The following is a 17950-nucleotide window of genomic DNA, read 5'->3' on the forward strand; positions in this document are numbered from 1 at the left end:
TGCCAGGTGAATGCTCTGCTCAAGGAGAGGGAGGGGTGGAATTCCCCCGCAGCTGCGGCTCTGCCTGTGTCCCTTCTCAGAGCCTGTCAGTTTCGTCGCCACTGCCCTGTCACTAGTTTCAGTCCATGGGCCGGGTAAATCACACTGGCGGGCCTGGAAGGAAGGACAGGGTGGATGCAGCCAGGCAGAGGGTAGAATAGAGTTGAAGCAGCCAGGTGGAGAGTAGAACAGAGTGGGAGCAGCCAGGTGGAGGGTAGAACAGAGTGGGAGCAGCCAGGTGGAGGGTAGAATAGAGTTGGAGCAGCCAGGTGGAGGGTAGAATAGAGTTGGAGCAGCCAGGTGGAGGGTAGAATAGAGTTGGAGCAGCCAGGTGGAGGGTAAAACAGGGTGGGAGCAGCCAGGTGGAAGGAAGGACAGGGTGGATGCAGTCAGGTGGAAGGAAGGACAGGGTGAATGCAGTCAGGTGGAGGGTAGAACAGAGTGGGAGCAGCCAGGTGGAGGGTAGAATAGAGTGGGAGCAGCCAGGTGGAGGGTAGAACAGAGTTGGAGTAGCCAGGTGGAGGGTAGAACAGAGTGGGAGCAGCCAGGTGGAGGGTAGAACAGAGTGGGAGCAGCCAGGTGGAGGGTAGAACAGAGTGGGAGCAGCCGGGTGGAGGGTAGAACACAGTGGGAGCAGCCAGGTGGAAGGTAGAATAGAGTTGGAGCAGCCAGGTGGAGGGTAGAACAGAGTGGGAGCAGCCAGGTGGAGGGTAGAACAGAGTGGGAGCAGCCAGATAGATGGGAGGTAAGTTCTTACCTTGGAGGATAATAAAATAATCACTGGCTCCCTCCACTCGACAGCCTCATGGCATTTCTTCTCCTCTCTTCCTATTCCCCCTCCCGCTCGGCATGTTGGGGGCTGAACTCCTCTCAGGGAATCATCATGGGGCCTGCTGGTATCCAGGACTACAATTCCCATAATGCTCTAGTTACCCAGCTATTGGCTCTGAATGTAGCCAATAGGCGCAGGCATTGCCAGGTGAATGCTCTGCTCAAGGAGAGGGAGGGGTGGAATTCCCCCGCAGCTGCGGCTCTGCCTGTGTCCCTTCTCAGAGCCTGTCAGTTTCGTCGCCACTGCCCTGTCACTAGTTTCAGTCCATGGGCCGGGTAAATCACACTGGCGGGCCGGATACGGCCCGCGGGCCGTAGTTTGAGGACCCCTGCCTTAGACTCATATTTCCCTCTATCTCTTTAAGCTGGTCATACATGCCTGAGTTAGAGGTGGATGGGGGGATCCTCTCCACTGTGCTAATGTATTCATTGTATTCTGACAGCAGGGGGGACTCCTACACTGTCAGAATACACGGATCAGCACTGCAGTCATTGGCTGCAGCAGCTGATCAAGCATTTTTTTCCAACAGGTTTGTATAACAGAAGTCGATTGATGGATCAATTTATGTTGAGTGGCAGTAGTCACAAATAGATTGAAATGCTGCTGGTCCCAACTGAACCAGATACATTTCAAGCCATCTATGACCCCATTTAATTTGTTTATGGTAAAAAAGACAAGTATTTACACAAAGTACGAAAGTGACTTGTACCCCTCTTTTTAATACGTTTTTTAAAAGGTTTCAACATTTTGTTTAGAGATAGTGTGTTGATTTATTAAAGAAATATAGGCTGTTTAACATTCACTTTGCAAGGGAATTGTCACTTAGATTAGTAAATTAGGTGAATTTGTGCTGACTTCAATCATCCAATCATGTTCAAGCAAACATTTTTTTCTCCACATGAGTTGGTATTCTCAGTAAAGTGAATTTTCACAGCATTCACTAATCTAAGTAAATATTCTCCTGCAGAGTAAAATACCTCTTTAGAAAATCAATGCCAGTATATCTGAAAGAAAACAGCTCAAAGCGGAAGTAAACCCATCCATTTAACTGTCTCAAATAAGTTAGGCCTTGTACACACGATCAGTCTAAACAGATGAAAACGGACTGAAGGACCGTTTCATCGGTCCAAACCGACCGTGTGTGAGCCCCATCGGTCAGTTATCCTTCGGTCCAAAAAAATAGAACTTGCTTTAAAATTGAACCGATGGACGCCTAACCGATAGGTCAAAACCAACAATTAGTATGCAAAAGCATCGGTTAAAAACCTGCGCATGCTCAGAATCAAGTCGACGCATGCTTGGAAGCATTGAACTTCATTTTTCTCAACACGTCGTTGTGTTTTACGTCACCGCCTTGGACTCGATCGGTTTATTAGCTGATGGTGTGTAGGCACATCAGACCATCAGTCAGCTTCATCGGTTAACCGATGAAACGGTCCTTCAGTCCGTTCTCATCGGATGGACTGATCGTGTGTACAGGGCTTTACATTTACGGCATGTGCCAGGAATGTAACCCAATCATTGGTTGTGCTCTCAACCAGACTGTCAAACCATCCAAGGGTTAGTGTTATAACTGATCACATGTGCAGCATCATGACAGTTGTAGATTAAACAGAGGCCAAGATGGCAGCTTCCTTGACTGAAAACGATAGGAGGGTTTACTTTCACATTAAGCTCTAAAAAGAAGAGCATAAAACATCAGTTAAAAAAATAAAAACTACATATAATTGGCATTTTTGAGAATACGGTGACTACTATGGGAGAATAGGATGTCCCTAAACGAATTCCCCTGTTATAACACAACTGCCAATAATAGTCACCTCTCAATCTGATATAGTAAGGCAAGAATAATAGAGAACTCCCACTGGAAATCTTCAACTCTGTACTCAGCTTCCCCCATAAAAACATAAATAAAAAAAATACCTTAACCTGCCTGGCGGTATCCCCGAGCGTGACTCGGGTGGGTTTTTCATGCTGCGATCGGTATCCCAGAGTCACGCTCGGGGTAGCTGTGCAGAGTGTGCAGCGGCGCGGCTTACCTGCTCGCAGCATCCACAGACAAGTTACTCGCCTTGTCCCTGGATCCTGCGATGCATCCCCGCTGTGTGAGCGAGCGGGTCCTCCTCGCTCGATTCACAGTGTCCCCGTGTGTCGCCGATCTCGGTTCCCTGCGACGTTACGACGCACGGGGGCGGAGAACGGCGCCAAATTCAAAAAAGTAAATAAACACAATACACACAGTATACTGTAATCTTATAGATTACAGTACTGTATGTAAAAAATACACACCCCCCTTGTCCCTAGTGGTCTGCCCAGTGCCCTACATGTTCTTTTGTATAATAAAAACTGTTCTTTCTGCCTGAAAACTGTAGATTGTCCAAAAGTGTCCCTTTATGTCAAAAATAGTTTTAGAGCAGCTAGAAAACAGCGATAATAAATTATAATCACTTGCAGAATTGTGCGATAGCGATTTGTGGGGAAATACGTCATAAAAAAATAAAAGTAATGACAGCGACAATTCTGCAACTGAGAACATTTCAGTGATTTTGAGTTGATTACATTATTGAATAATTGTTATTATAATTATATTATTATTTGTTATAATTATTTATAATTATTTATTATATTATAATTTATATATATTTTTTAAAAAAAAAATCATACCCGGGATGCCTACAAGACTCTTGTTTGGTCAGATTTAAGTGAGTTATTCCTAAAAATTACAGACCTACAGTATAAAACGCCAAATTTCCTTGCAAAATAATTGTACCGCTTTTGGTACGTAATTCCAGACATCCAATCATACCGCCAGGGAGGTTAATGCAGGACCATCTGCCCATATCATATGCTGCTGCTTTTTTTATAGAACACCTGGGTGAAGTCGAACCTATGTGAAAATCAATGGAAACAATTTGGAGTAGGGAACCCATTAAAACTTTTTTTTTATTCATCTGTGCTCCATTGGGCCATAATTACATTCTCTTTCTGTCCATAGACACAACTGGAAGTTAGAGCAGGTCTCTCCAAAATACCATTGGTAGATTCCCCCTCTGCTCCTGTTCCAGTGACTTTTCAAAATGTTGGATTTTGACACAGTTCATGTCCACATTAAAGACATATAATCATTTTCTTATTATGATAAGAGACAAAAATTCACTCAAAACTTCACTCAATGTCAACGGCTGTGGGTGCAATGAGTCTGGGGTGTCCCATCACGGTAATAATCGCAATAACTCCATAAACAACAAAGAAGACAAAAATGACCATAAACTTTGCCAGCAGAAAAGCATGTGGCAATGAGCTTCCCTTTTATTTGTAGTTTGCCTCTGATCACAAGAGCACTGAGCTGGAAGATAGAGAGCATAGAAAACCTTTCAGAATTAAATTAAGGTATCCAGGCACCATTGATCCAGGCACAACTGACTTCTAGTACCCAGAGGGGGATTCAGCAGCACAAGTCCCTAGGATCCCTTTAGGGGGTCTGTACTCACAAGGCCCTGGATGCAGGTCACCTTCTTCCATGATACCAAAAAGTATCCATGGACATCCTCCCTCAGTCAGCTCTCGGGGAACCCTGGGTTTCAGCGTTTAGGCCCTCAGGTCATCTATCTGAGGCTGCATGGCAGCTTGTGCTGGGAAGAGGCGACAGGCCCCCTCCCCAACTGTCCTCTCCTCTCTGGAAAAGATCAGGAGCTCAGGTGCTCCATGAGCATAAAAACAGGCACCCAGCATAGCTAGGGGCACCCCCCTTCTAAATGGGCTGGGGCTGCATCTATATCCGCTTCAGCTCCAGAAGATTTGGCTGTGTCAGTTTAACTGACAATTGCGCAGTCATGCGATGTTCTACCCAAACAAAATTTATGTCCTTTTTTCCCCACAAATAGAGCTTTCTTTTAGTGGTATTTGATCACCTCTGCATTTTGTTTGCACTATAAACAAAAAAAGAGTGCCAATTTTGAAAAAAACACAATGGGGGTTATTTACTAAAGGCAAATCCACTTTGCACTACAAGTGCAATCTACAAGTGCAAAGTGCACTTGAAATTGCACTGAAAGTGCACTCAGAAGTGCAGTCGCTGTAGATCCGAGGGGGACATGCAAGGAAAATAAAAAACAGCATTTTAACTTGCACATGATTGGATAATAAAATCAGCAGAGCTTCCCCTCATTTCAGATCTACCCCTCAGATTTTCAGCAACTGCACTTCTGCACTTCGCACTTGTAATTTGCACTTGTAGTGCAAAGTGAATTTGCCTTTTGTAAATAACCCCCAATATATTTAACTTTTTGCTATAATAAATATCCCAATTATAGCCGATACGTATTCTTCTACATATTTTTGGTAAAAAATCGCAATAAGCGTATATTGAGTGGTTTGCGCAAAAGTTATAGCTTCTACAAACTATGGGAAAGATTTATTGAATTTATATGGCGTTTTTTTTTTGTGGTATTGCGACGTTGTGGCGAACAGGTCGGACACTTTTGACACATTTTTGGACCATTGACATTTACAGACCGATCGATGCTATAAATATGCACTGATTACTGTGTAAATGTCACTGGCAGGGAAGGGGTTAACACTAGGGGGCGATCAAGGGGTTAAATGTGTACCCTATTGTGTGTTCTAACTGTGGGGGGATGGGGACTCACTATAGGAGATGACAGATCGTGTTTTGTACTTCGTAGAAAGACACGATCTGTCCTTCTCTACTCAGACAGCACAGGGATTTGTGTGTTTAGACACACAAAACCCCGTGCTCCCGCTCGTGCACACGATCGTGTGTGGCCGACGGAAATCGTGCCTGCTGGCCACGCGCATTGGGTTCCCTGCCATGCAGTGGCTACATTCGTGCGCCCTCTGGTGGCTCTCCTGGGCAAAGCCATATATATATATATATATATATATATATATATATATATATATATATATATATATATATATATATACACAGGATTGCATCCAGGAGAGCCATTCTGCCACAGTATATCTGCGTGAGCTGGACGGGAACCGGATATTCATGCTGCTCATCTGAATAATTTCCACCTACAGTATAATCCAGAACTTTCCTAAATTGCTTGGATACAGGGAAGCTGCAGACAGCATGAGCAGCATCACAGCATTCTGAGCAGGCAGAACAAAACGATCATGGCTTCTGTTAAGTAGACAGCCCAAATAAATGTACCTAGCTGCTCCTCTGTTAAGAAGAGGAGGAAAAAACTATTCTAACCACTCTAGCACCTACCTAGGAGGGTGTTACATTAAGTTGGATTAAACAAGTAAAAAAAAGAAGTACAGAGTGCAGAGAACCACTAGAAGATAAGTATAGGACAGACCTGCCAGCAGTTCTCTAGCAGCAATAGAGGGATGTCTAGTTACTGTGTGGGGACAGATCGTTTTAGGGAACTCTTCAGGGATCGATTGGGCAGATTTACCGAAGAGCTGAGAATCTTAATACGATAAACTGTGTGGCTATTCACTTTAATTATTCAATCATATGCAAATGAAATATATAAACAATAATGTGTTTTTCACATGGTTGGATAATTAACATGAACATTCACACTATTTATTGTGTGAAGATTTTCAACTTCTTTAGTAAATCAGCCTAATTGTGTTAGAAAGAAACATTCATATTATTGAAGACATCTGTGATCAATATTGAGATTGATACTACATACTGTACTAATGTTCATCTGTGAAAATTCACTTTTATCAAGGAACTGAGTTATTATTACTGTATTGTACAGGATTAATAAAATGCCAACAGTTTGCACAGTGCTTTACAATATAAGGGAGACAGTACAGTTATAATACAATTCAATTTAAGAGAGTTAGGGTGACCCTGCTCATAAGAGCTTACAATCTAATAGGGTGGGGTAAGTGGTACAAAAGGTAATACCTGTGGGGGATGAGCTGAAAACATTCAAGGTTTAGTAATTCAGTAGCATATACTTTATGTACATATACTGATATTAGCTGACTACATACATGAACTGTGTAATATAATATGTATTATATCTCAGCTATGATCTATACAAAAAGTATAATCTGAAAATCCCAATTATTGAAAAATTTTGTGTAGCACTCTCTAATGTGCTAGATGTATATATGTTTGTTAGTGTAGGAAAATTTGGCTTGGCTATAAGCCAAGCCTGGGCTATATATGGGTCATGGCTGAGTGACTCAGGGAGGCTGAATGACTCAGCAAACAGTTTCTATGGTGCTTCCCCCTGTCTCTGGAACTTTGGTGAAGCATTCTAGATTTAGTGGGTGGAGACTAGGAGGATCTGCTTTGGATATGTATGAAGTCCTCGACCAATCCCCAGCAAAAGGGGTCTGGAAGGGGGTAGGAACCTCATAAATAGACATGATGCCAGCAGGGGTAGTCGGGTGGAAGATGGAGATGGAGTGCTGAAGAGGCTGTCAGTGGCCTTTGAGGGGGTCCCCTAGTCTGGGCAGGGGTGATCTCAGGCCTGAGACTCAGGTGTCAGAAGGATCCTCTACAACACACATATCAAGGAGAGGACATCAGGAGCAGGTCAGCACTACCGGGAGATCTCCTGGGAAGTCAGCCGGGTGGGCTGGTGAGTGTTCAATCTGGGAGGACTGTGGACAAAGTGTGTTAGTGTTTTGGACTGTGGAGATGTTAGCCAGGAGGGCTAGTGAAAAAGGCAGCTGCAGTCAGGTGGACCGGCAGTGCCTAAAGAGGTGGTGCTGGGCTCGGGGACCACAGGAGGAAGTGCTGGAAATGTGTTAGCTGTGTAACTCCAACATTCCATAAGTATAAGGGCCATGAGTGCTTTCCTGTAATGGACCATTGCTACAAATCCTTTTTCTTTAGCGTGACTCAGCTGGGAACCAAGAAAGTGTTTGCTGGAGGAAGCAATTGGAGCTGTGTATATACTGTATATAAGAGAAGTGTCCCTGAAGTTTGCTTGAAGTCATATTGGCCTCCCATAATTTCCCCAATCCCCATCCAAGCTATTCTCTCTCAATAGAACAAAAAACCCAAAGTACTGGACTGTTCTCTGAGGCCCCGTACACACGTCCGAGGAACTCGACGGGCAAAACTCATCGTTTTGCTCGTCGAGTTCTGTGTGAAGCCGCCGAGGATCTCGGCGAGCTAACTTTCCTCATTGAACAACGAGGAAATAGAGAACATGTTCTCTATTTGGCTCGACGAGGAACTGGTCGGCTTCCTCGGCCAAAAGTGTACACACGCCGGGTTTCTCGGCAGAATTCAGCTCCGATCGAGTTTCTGGCTGAATTCTGCCGAGAAACGGTCGTGTGTACGGGGCCTCTCTCTGAAGTGACTGTGGAGATTTGGTGTGCCTTGCTATGCAGGGTGAGGGATCCAGTTTGCTTGCGGTTGGGTGCGCTATAGTTATTTAATTTAGCAAGGATCAAGAAAATTGATGTTCTTTTATAGAAAAATATGTTTTTATAACATCTTTAGGACGCCATTTTCCTACGCTGATTTTAATCTATATATAGAATGCTGTTTTGCAAATATAGTGAAAAAAGCATACACGGGTATAAAAGTCAAGCTAATATATTTTTTTTTACGGACTGTAGATATTATATGATTATATTTAAATTCCTGTGATTTGACAGGTTCAGATGATGACTTATTCCGGGTCAGTGACTTACTAAGCTGTGAAAAATAGATAAACATGACAGTCCTGGAGCGTTCACTGTTAAAAAGAAGTCAACAGTGGCAGCTCCTATATTTTTTATTTTGTCAGGTACCTTTTTATTCCAACTGAGCAGCAGAAATTAGATTTTGGTCAGCTTTTTACTGTGACTCTCTGACAATAGACATTTATTTCTGTTTTATTACCAATGCTATTGCTGCACATTATTTCATAGATGGATCAGAATAAATGGACTGCTTTGTTTTTGCAACAAAGAGCTTTATTTAAGATTTTGATGTGCAGCCAACCAAAGCAATTTTTTGTCAGTTTAATAGCACTTACAAAACAGGTATATGTAAATATTAAAGTAGATGTGAATTCTAAATGGATGATATTCAGTTTGGCTAAACTCTGTGCATAATAAAACATTACCGTTACTTTTTTTGTTACATAAAATACAGTTGTTCACCACTTTTCATGTTTTTTTTAGTTTTGTTGATTCTCCAACCTCTTTTAGCCACTTCTGGTCGATATCCACTCACTGCCCCAACCAGCTGCACTGGACTTCCTTCCTGACAAGGACAATGGTGGACCATGCCAGAGGGATGCCACAAGGGTATGGGATGCCATACAAGAGCACAGGAAGTGTTTAAAGTGAAGGTTCTGCGGCAAATCAATTTATTTTTTCAGTTAAATTCAATGGCTTTCATTATTACAAATTAATACTCACAACTTTGGTGACTGCAAACAACCCCTGTCCGTTTTCGTTCAAAAGATTAAGTTATAAAAAAAGATATCAGCATTTTCCATTTTGCTTGTGGGCACTGTGAAGCCCACAAGCACTGACTTCCTGGAAGCGTTGACTGCTCATCTCCCGGCATTCACCGCTCTATCTTGCGCTAGGGTGACCACATTTCCAAACTACCCATCAGGGACACCCCCTTCCCAAAAATCAGCTTGTGTTGTAATGAATCACAGCACAGTGATTGGACACAAGAGGCGGGATTTATTATTTCTCCAATCACAAGCAGGGGGCAGGGATTGTGCTCCTCCAGGCATTCCCGGCCAGGACAAGTACTGTCAGTGAGTAAAGTGGTGATGTGGCAGCCTTTTTTGGGGGCATTAGTTTGGCTTGGGGGTGGCTGTGTCAGTTTTTTTCTGGGGACACTGTATTGTCCTGGAATGAAGGTACCCGGGACAGACCTGCAAAATGCGGTACTGTCCCGGGCAATCTGGGACACGTGGTCACACTATCTCGCGCATGAGCAGTGTTCCTGGTTGCCATCACAATGGCAGCGTCATTGAAAGTACACGCCCCGTTGTGATGGCATTCAACAATAATTGAAAAAATTCTCACAGCTCAGATCGGTGAAGATATTCACCTGCATGATCTTTTCTAAAATAGTGATATCAGCTACGCCCCCATCATGTGACCTGCGTCACGCGTCGCTTCTTAGTAGAAAATCTTGCATGATTACAAAGGACGGCGTTTGTGTTGTATCTTGGGAAGCACGACACTATGCTCCCAGTACACACTGCGGCGAGCTCCCATACATCACTGCAGCACCGGGGAGACTCCTACTCCCGCGGGAGGGAAACCCAGGAAGTCTTAATTATTAAGGTATTTACATATCAAAATAAAAAATCTTTGGGCAATTGTCTATCCTAGTCGTGCAATGATGTGGAGAAGATAGTCTTGTGGTTTAGGTGAATCTCTGCTTTAAACAAGGACCTTAGTGGCAGGATCACTAGGTACTCTTTTAATAAAAACTGCAGATTTTAAAGACTAACAACATATTTTAAAATGACATTACACATTAACCAGATTTTAGTGATTAGGTTTTGATTCTGTTTTAATCTTCAGTCTACAAAGACTGCTGAGTAAAAACATATTTCCTGGAATAGTCCTAATTGGTTGTTAGCAACCAAACATATTCTGCCTTTCATGAGTTGAGTGCTGTATAAGAGCATGAAATCTAGAATATGATTGGTTGCAGTCTTTCTGATTTTTTCTGTTTAAACATTATTCCATATACAATATTCCTTCATGTAATATCTTTAGTTAGTCTAGCAAAAAATGTATCCCAAAAGGAAATCATTTGTCATCATTGCCTACAACATTTTGCAGCAAAGGCTCATTAAAATGTTCTTTAAAAATTATTTACATGCCTTAAAATCAACAACTACGTTTGTCTTTATTCATTTGTTTTTGCAAAAATATGATACCTTTCACAAAGGGGATTCATTAATGATTCTCTGTGGCCATTAGTTTTATATGCATGTAAATAATTAAATGTATTGTTACATTTTTATTACAGGCAATAAATACTATTTAATTTGTTTAATCTTAATGGCAAAGACGGACTTTCTATTTCTATGTATGTATTTCACTTGCCGTGTTTTAATGTGCAATTGTTCTTGGAAATTGTTCTGTCACTGGTGTAGTTACTTTTTAATTAAGCAAATGCCTTCATTTAAAAGGAATTTTAAATAGGGATCAGCGAGCTTATCCTTTTTTAATTTAAGATTTATTAAAATCTAAAATTGAACCATCAGTAATAATAAAAAGAAATTAGAATTCATTTTAATATATTTGCCTTTCGGATCTTTCCTTTTAAGGTGGCTTTGGGCCTGATGTGACAGTGTAATATATGTAACAGGATGCTTCTAGCTCAAAATTTAAATACATTTTTTGAAAAATAACTTACAAATAAATCTTGATTTGTTCACAGATTTTTTTTTTATTATTATTTATAATAAGGTAGTGAATAGTGCTTTTTCTTCTAAATAGACCCTATCACCAACATAAAAATTGCAGGTAAAAAGACTAAAACAATCATGTAATTTAAATGCTTACCTGCAGCACTTTTTTTTACCTAAATCATTTTTTCCCTGCAACGTATCTCTCAATTTGCAAGCAAATTTGACTAGCCAATTCTCTTTCACAGCCCCTCCCTCCATACACATGTTAACTCTCTACTCTTCAATATTTTTTTATCTGAATTTTGTTATTTTTTTTACTTTGCAGAAAGAAGTCCTAACTGCATCCAGCTCCTACTGCGCATGTGTACCACTCAGGCCATTAACTCTTAATGTGTCTCCATACTCTTTTGAAAGTTGGGGACATCATAAATAAGGAGCAACCATAGGAATGAATGGACCAAGCAATGCCTGGTCAGTAAGAGCTAAATGTGGCCAGTAATGCAAAGATTATACTGGGTTGCTAAAGGTAAGCATTTAGATGGGCGGCCTTCAGAAAAATTGAAATTGTCCTTTAGCCCTGGTTCACACTGGGAACGATTTGGAATGATTTGAGATGCGATTTGACATGTCAAATCGCATCTCAAATCGGCGGCAATTGTCGGCAATGGCACTGTCCTAATCAGTGCGACGCTGCATCTGCGATTTCAAAAAGTAGTTCCTGTACTACTTTTTGCGATTTGCAAAATCGCGGCAAAATCGCAGCCGCGAAATTGCGGTAAAATCGCACATTTTACCGCGATTTTGAATTCGCAGCAGTGTGAACCTAGGCTTAAAGAAATTTGTAATGAGGGAAATACATAGTTTGCCATTGCTGATCCCGTATCTTTGTAATGATTTCTGAGTCATTGACCTGACACATGTATTTAGATCATGAGTTTTGACTTTACTTGTTGCATGATTATTCTGGGTTAATGACTCAGAAGGGAGATCAGCAGAGACAACTGCTGCATTAATCTCCCTACTGGTGTTTTTAAAATTGTAAATTCTTCTCTTTCCTAAGAAAGCTTGATAGGAGAATCCACTAATGATATCTTTAATTTTGACCCAGTAATGTCTTCTATTAGCCCTGAAACTAGCCTTGTCACCAGAGTTTTGTTCCATTTACTAAGTGATATATCTAATTCTTCCCCCAGTTAGTTAAAGGTCAATAAGAGTAATAATAACAAACAGTCATTTATACAGTTGGGAGCGACAGTTGTATGAACTGACATTCTTGCTAACAGAATGCCTTGTGGGGCAACATTTTGCTTATAGAAACAGCTGAGCGAAGGAACAAAAAAAGACGAAGGGGTCAATTCACTAGGAGTTAAAGTGGAGTTCCACCCATAAATATAACATTACATCAGTAGTTTTAAAAAAAATGTCATTAGTCCTTTAAGAAACATTTTTTTTTTAGATGCCTTCAAAGTGTTGTTGCTAGGCAGAATAGTTAATCTTCCCTCTTCCTGCACCTAGGTGCTTAAGCTTCCTAACCTACACTGCACAGACTCCTGGGAATGTAGTGGGTGTAACTTTCCAGGAGTCTGTGCACTCCCTAGTCTCGAAGAATCATGTGACTTGGACAGTACAGGTGCTGAAACCTGATCTGAAACCTATTACACTGCTAGTGCAGCACTGAGCATGTGCGAGATCCTCAAGGCTGAAATCCAGGAAGTCATACAGTCTGGCTTCATGATGCCCACACTTAAGATGGCCCCAGTCAATTTCTATTTTATAAAGTGTCTAAATGCTGTAACAACCTAACAAAAAGGACCTTAGTTTACATACTAACTTTACTAGAATACATTAGGCTTGTGTATTACAGGGGTATTTATATTTAAAAAGTGAAATTGTGGCCGGAACTCCGCTTTAAGTAACGGCAAATAAAATGCGGTATCATAGCTCTTAGGTTAAATCAGTTTTAATAGTGCAATACACTAAGAATTGGGTGGTAAATAACTACTGCGGTAAAGTTTCGATAATGCAGTAATTACCGTATATTTTAATGCAGGAATTTATCGTATTAAGCTGGTTGCTAGGAATTGGGCCGAGAAGCGGCCGATTTCTCAACAGATTACTCATTAGCTGCCAGCAGGGAACCTGCTGACAGCTGAATGTAAAGGAAATGGCAATTTAAAATATGAAAAAAAAAGCACATGGTCCTCCCCAATGCATACCAGGCCCTTCGGGTAGATTTTAAAAAGAATGGCAAAAAAAAAATGTGTAAATCCATACCAGACCCTTATATGCACATGCAACTCAACATGTCATGATAGGGAGGGGAAGAGCAAGAGCCCCCCCCCCACTCCTGAACCATATCAGCAGGGCCAGATTCCAGACAAGGCCAACAAGGCCAGGCCTCGGGGCGTCAGTGGGTGCAGGGGCGGCACTGCAGCTGAGAGGAGAGGACACTTTAATTTCCCCCTTGTCATGTCACGGATGGTGGGATGAGAGAAAACAGAGGGAAGAGGAGGTGAGATGGTTTTCAATGTAATTTTTGGCAGCAGCACCCCCCCAATGATCAATGTCATTTTTGGCAGCAACATCCCCCCCCCCCCCCCCCAGTTCTCAATGTAATTTCCGGCAGCAGCAGCATCCCCCCTGCTTCCCAGTGTCCTGCCGAAAAAGTCCCCCGGCAGATAATGTCCCCCCTGTACTGCGCAGGCGGGGCCGGCATTAAAGGACCCGGCCTTGGGGCGGCAAAGGGAGTAAATCCAGGCCTGCATATCAGTTAAGTTTTCCTCCTCTTTGTTTGTATTTTTATTTTTTTTGCCTAAATATAGAACTATGTTTGTCATTTTAGAATTCACCTGCTGTTTATTGTCTCACTATGTCTCCTGGAAGTCTGTTCCAAGCATCTCCTGCCATGAGAAATTTGTAAAAGGGGTGGGATGTGAGAGGATGGGGACTTGTCTATGCTCTGGTTTCAGCATATTGACAAGATTCCACTAAAAATGTTTTATGTTCTGAGATCTACAACAACATTTGGCTTGACAGGGAGTGAGGAAAATGTCTCCAAAACTGACTCTATTAATAACAAATGTGTTACTAGTGTAAATCCTGAAGTTGCTTGATATCAGATACCTGTAATCTGTAATCCAACTAAGAGAAGGGTAGACAGGTCCACTGCATATCCTTGTGTTTACATTGAATGTGTTGATAAGAGATCATAGAGAGCAAAACATTACCTCAACAGTGTGCTGCAGAGATGTATTATAGAAGACCAGGGCCCTAGACAAGGTGGTTTTGCCCCCCCCATCTCCTTATTATACACAAAAGATGCTCCATTTGCACAGTCTGTACTGATGTAGCCTGTTACATCAGACACCAGCCACTTTCTCACTTGTGAAGTGACAAGCAGGTGCACAGCTTTGGCAAATTGACCCCCCTCCCCGCACACATCTTCGGAGAAATAACCTTTGCCTAGTGTTTGCTGTATGCTGAGCGGCTTTCTGTTCATTCATAAATGGAAGCATAGTTAACACAGTTGACTATGCTTCATGATGAATGGACACAGTGAGTGAACGGTACTGATCACTCACTGTATTCATTCAGGAAAATAAGGGGCCGGTAAATCATATATTGATGCTCTTTGGGAGGGGAGAGAATTTGTGCTAGAAGGTGGGGTGGAGGAGTGGGCAGATTTGTGCTGGGAGATGGTTTGAAAGTAGAGTGAGCTTGTGCTAGAAGATGAAGTAGGGGGACAGCTATTTCCTGGGGCACTTTGAGACGAGAGAGGACTTGTGCCAGAAGGTGGATTGAGGGGAATTTCAAGTCCTCTGCCCTCCCAAAGTGCCCCCAGAACATATTATCTTACCCCTGTCCCCCCCTCCCCAAATCACTCCACCAAGTGTACACTCTTACCTGGGCTTCACCCCTCTTCCTGGTCACTATGTCTTCTTCTAATGCAAGTCCCCATGAATTATAAACTCACTGCACACCTCAGATCAGTGCGGCTTATGCAGAGCAGTGTCTCTCCTTCATGGCTCTGCAACATGTTCAACATACAGCCAGCGGGGAGAGATGCCGGCTGCCATAGATATGTACAGTTCCCAGACAACCCACAAGAGACGGGGGGCAGGTGTGCCAGATGCTCATGCTAATGCGCCCCTGTCAAACTAATTACTGGAGCTCAGTGCTAGAACTCGTTCCAACACTGGGTTTCAGGATTCAGCACAGATTCATGCCAGGATTTAAATCAAATCTCAGGACGGTCCCAGCGAAAACCCAGACAGGTGCTAACCCTAGTGGCAGCTCCCCTCTCAATGTGGCGCCTGGGGCACAGTCTCCCTCTGCCCCCCCCCACACTAGTTGTGGCCCTGTAGGAACCTTTTCTCCACTGCTACTGGGTTCTCCCTACAGTGCTGATCTGCTAGGGGGTGGTGGTAAATCTCAGCCACTGAAAGTGTGAAGTAGTTGTGCCACTCGCCTGTATCTCCTTCATTCAAAGTGAATTGTAGTATTCTTTTGCACAATGTAAAGTGTTCTGTGAATAGAGGATAGGAAGATTCTGAATGACAGGACCTGCCTCCTCCAATCACACAAACTTTTTGTCAGGATCAGCGTCTAAAGGTTACCAGAAACGTAGGCTACACAAGAGAACTGAGACCAAACAAAAGGTATATATATATATTAAAGTGATATTTATTTACAGTGAAACACAGCAAACAACGAACACAGCAAACACAGCACATAGTTAGGCTCCATGCACACTGGACGCTGAAAAAATTTATAAAAACACCAGTAGCTTTGCTGGGAGTCTTTTCAACTTGTTTTATACGTTTTTTGAAACGTTTTTTGAGTATTTTAGCCTTTTTTTTCATCTTTTTTAATGGATCAAGCTTTTGCGTTTTTTTAACGCATAAAAACAGCACTTCGAACGTGATTTTCGTGCTTTCAGAAAAAAGCCCATAAACTCCACTGCTCATTAAAGCTGAAAAATGTATGGACACATAGGCTAACATAGAGTGGAGTTTATGGGCTTTTAAAAAAAAACGCCCAAACTCCAATAAACTGCAGGTTATCAGCTCCAGTGTGCATGGAGCCTAAACGTGAACATAAACAAACCCCAAAAGACAAATAACAAAAGAACCTAACTACTAACTAAATAAAAAACTACCTAAAGGACAAGGGTACAGGGAATACAAGAAAGAGGGATCTCAACAGGGTACTCCAATAGAAGCAAAGCAGGGGGAGGCATGAACAAGGCAGGGAGGTACAAACTGGATCAGGAACAGGCAGCAAGGAAGGGACCAGAATCGTGACGCCCCGGGGGGAAGGGAGGAGCAGCCTTAAATATCCACCTGGCAGCTGGAGCCAGCTGTGGCTGATCAAAACCTGCTGGCTTCTGGGAGACACCTGCTGGTGGACACTGGAACTGCAGCCATCTGCAGTGCCACCAGCAGGTGAACTCAACCCTGAGGCCCCGTACACACGACCAGTTTCCTCGGCAGAATTCAGCTTCCGACCGAGTTTCTGGCTGAATTCTGCCGAGGAAACTGGTCGTGTGTACACTTTCGATCGAGGAAGCCGACGAGGAGCTCGACGAGGAAATAGAGAACATGTTCTCTATTTCCTCGTTGTTCTATGGGAGCTCTCGTCCCGCCGAGCTCCTCGGCGGCTTCAGTGCTGAACTGGCCGAGGAACTCGATGTGTTTGGCACGTCGAGTTCCTCGGCCGTGTGTACGAGGCCTGACACTTTGTTTTCTGGGAAAGAATTCTATGATTTCTATGACTGAAAGGGCAGGCAGAAGGAGTAGTTGAGTGAAGCAACTCTTTCCAACATGCAGTAGATGATGTTAACCCTAAGAGCACTAGAAGATCAGCACTGTGGGAAGGACCCAGTGGCAGTGGGGAGAATTTTGCAATGCGGAAGCCAACAGGAAATGGGACATACTTCATTAAAAGAAAGTTAAACCTTTGGTGGTGCATAGTACAAATAAATGAAATAAACTTCAGCTTTAAAGCTGAACTCTAGACAAATATAAAAAATAAAAAAGCAGCACTGTAATCATTATTACATCATTAAATGTCTTTTAACTGTATGTGGTTCTTGAAGTTTACCTGAAATACGCTTATTGTAATATTTGTATAGCAAAGCTAAAGTGTGGGAGTATGTTTCTTCTGCTTTAAAACTGAGGCCTCGTACACAGGACCGAGGAACTTGTCGTAATTGAAACATTGTTTTCCTCGACGAGTTCCTTGTCAGGCTTGTGGAGAAACTTGACAAGCTTTCTTTGCGTACACACTGTCAAGACCAAATCTCCTCGTTCTCAAACGCGGTGACGTACAACACATACAACAGCAGGGGAATTTCGATTCCACTGGCACAACCCTTGGAGCTGCTTTGGCTAATCTCATGTTACTGCGTGTTAAGTAAAAGTTTGGTAAGAGACAATTTGCACTTTTCAGACTGTTACAGCGTGACAAATGTGCTATCTCCATTACAAATGCTACTTTTACCGAAGGTGCGCTCCCGTCTCATACTTTATTCTGAGCATGCGCGGGTTTCTTAGCATACACACGAACGTGTTTCTCGTCGAAAACCAGCCCGACGAGAAAATTTAGACTCCCGTCGAGGAAAAAGAGAACTTTTTCTCGTCGAGTTCCTCGACAGTTTTCTCATAAGGAAAACATACACACGACCGTTTTCCTCTGCAAAAAAGCTCTGCCACCAAGTTTCTTGATGGATTCTGTTAGGAAA

Source organism: Rana temporaria, chromosome 7 (genome assembly GCF_905171775.1).
Source record: "Rana temporaria chromosome 7, aRanTem1.1, whole genome shotgun sequence".
Taxonomy (NCBI): Eukaryota; Metazoa; Chordata; class Amphibia; order Anura; family Ranidae; genus Rana; species Rana temporaria.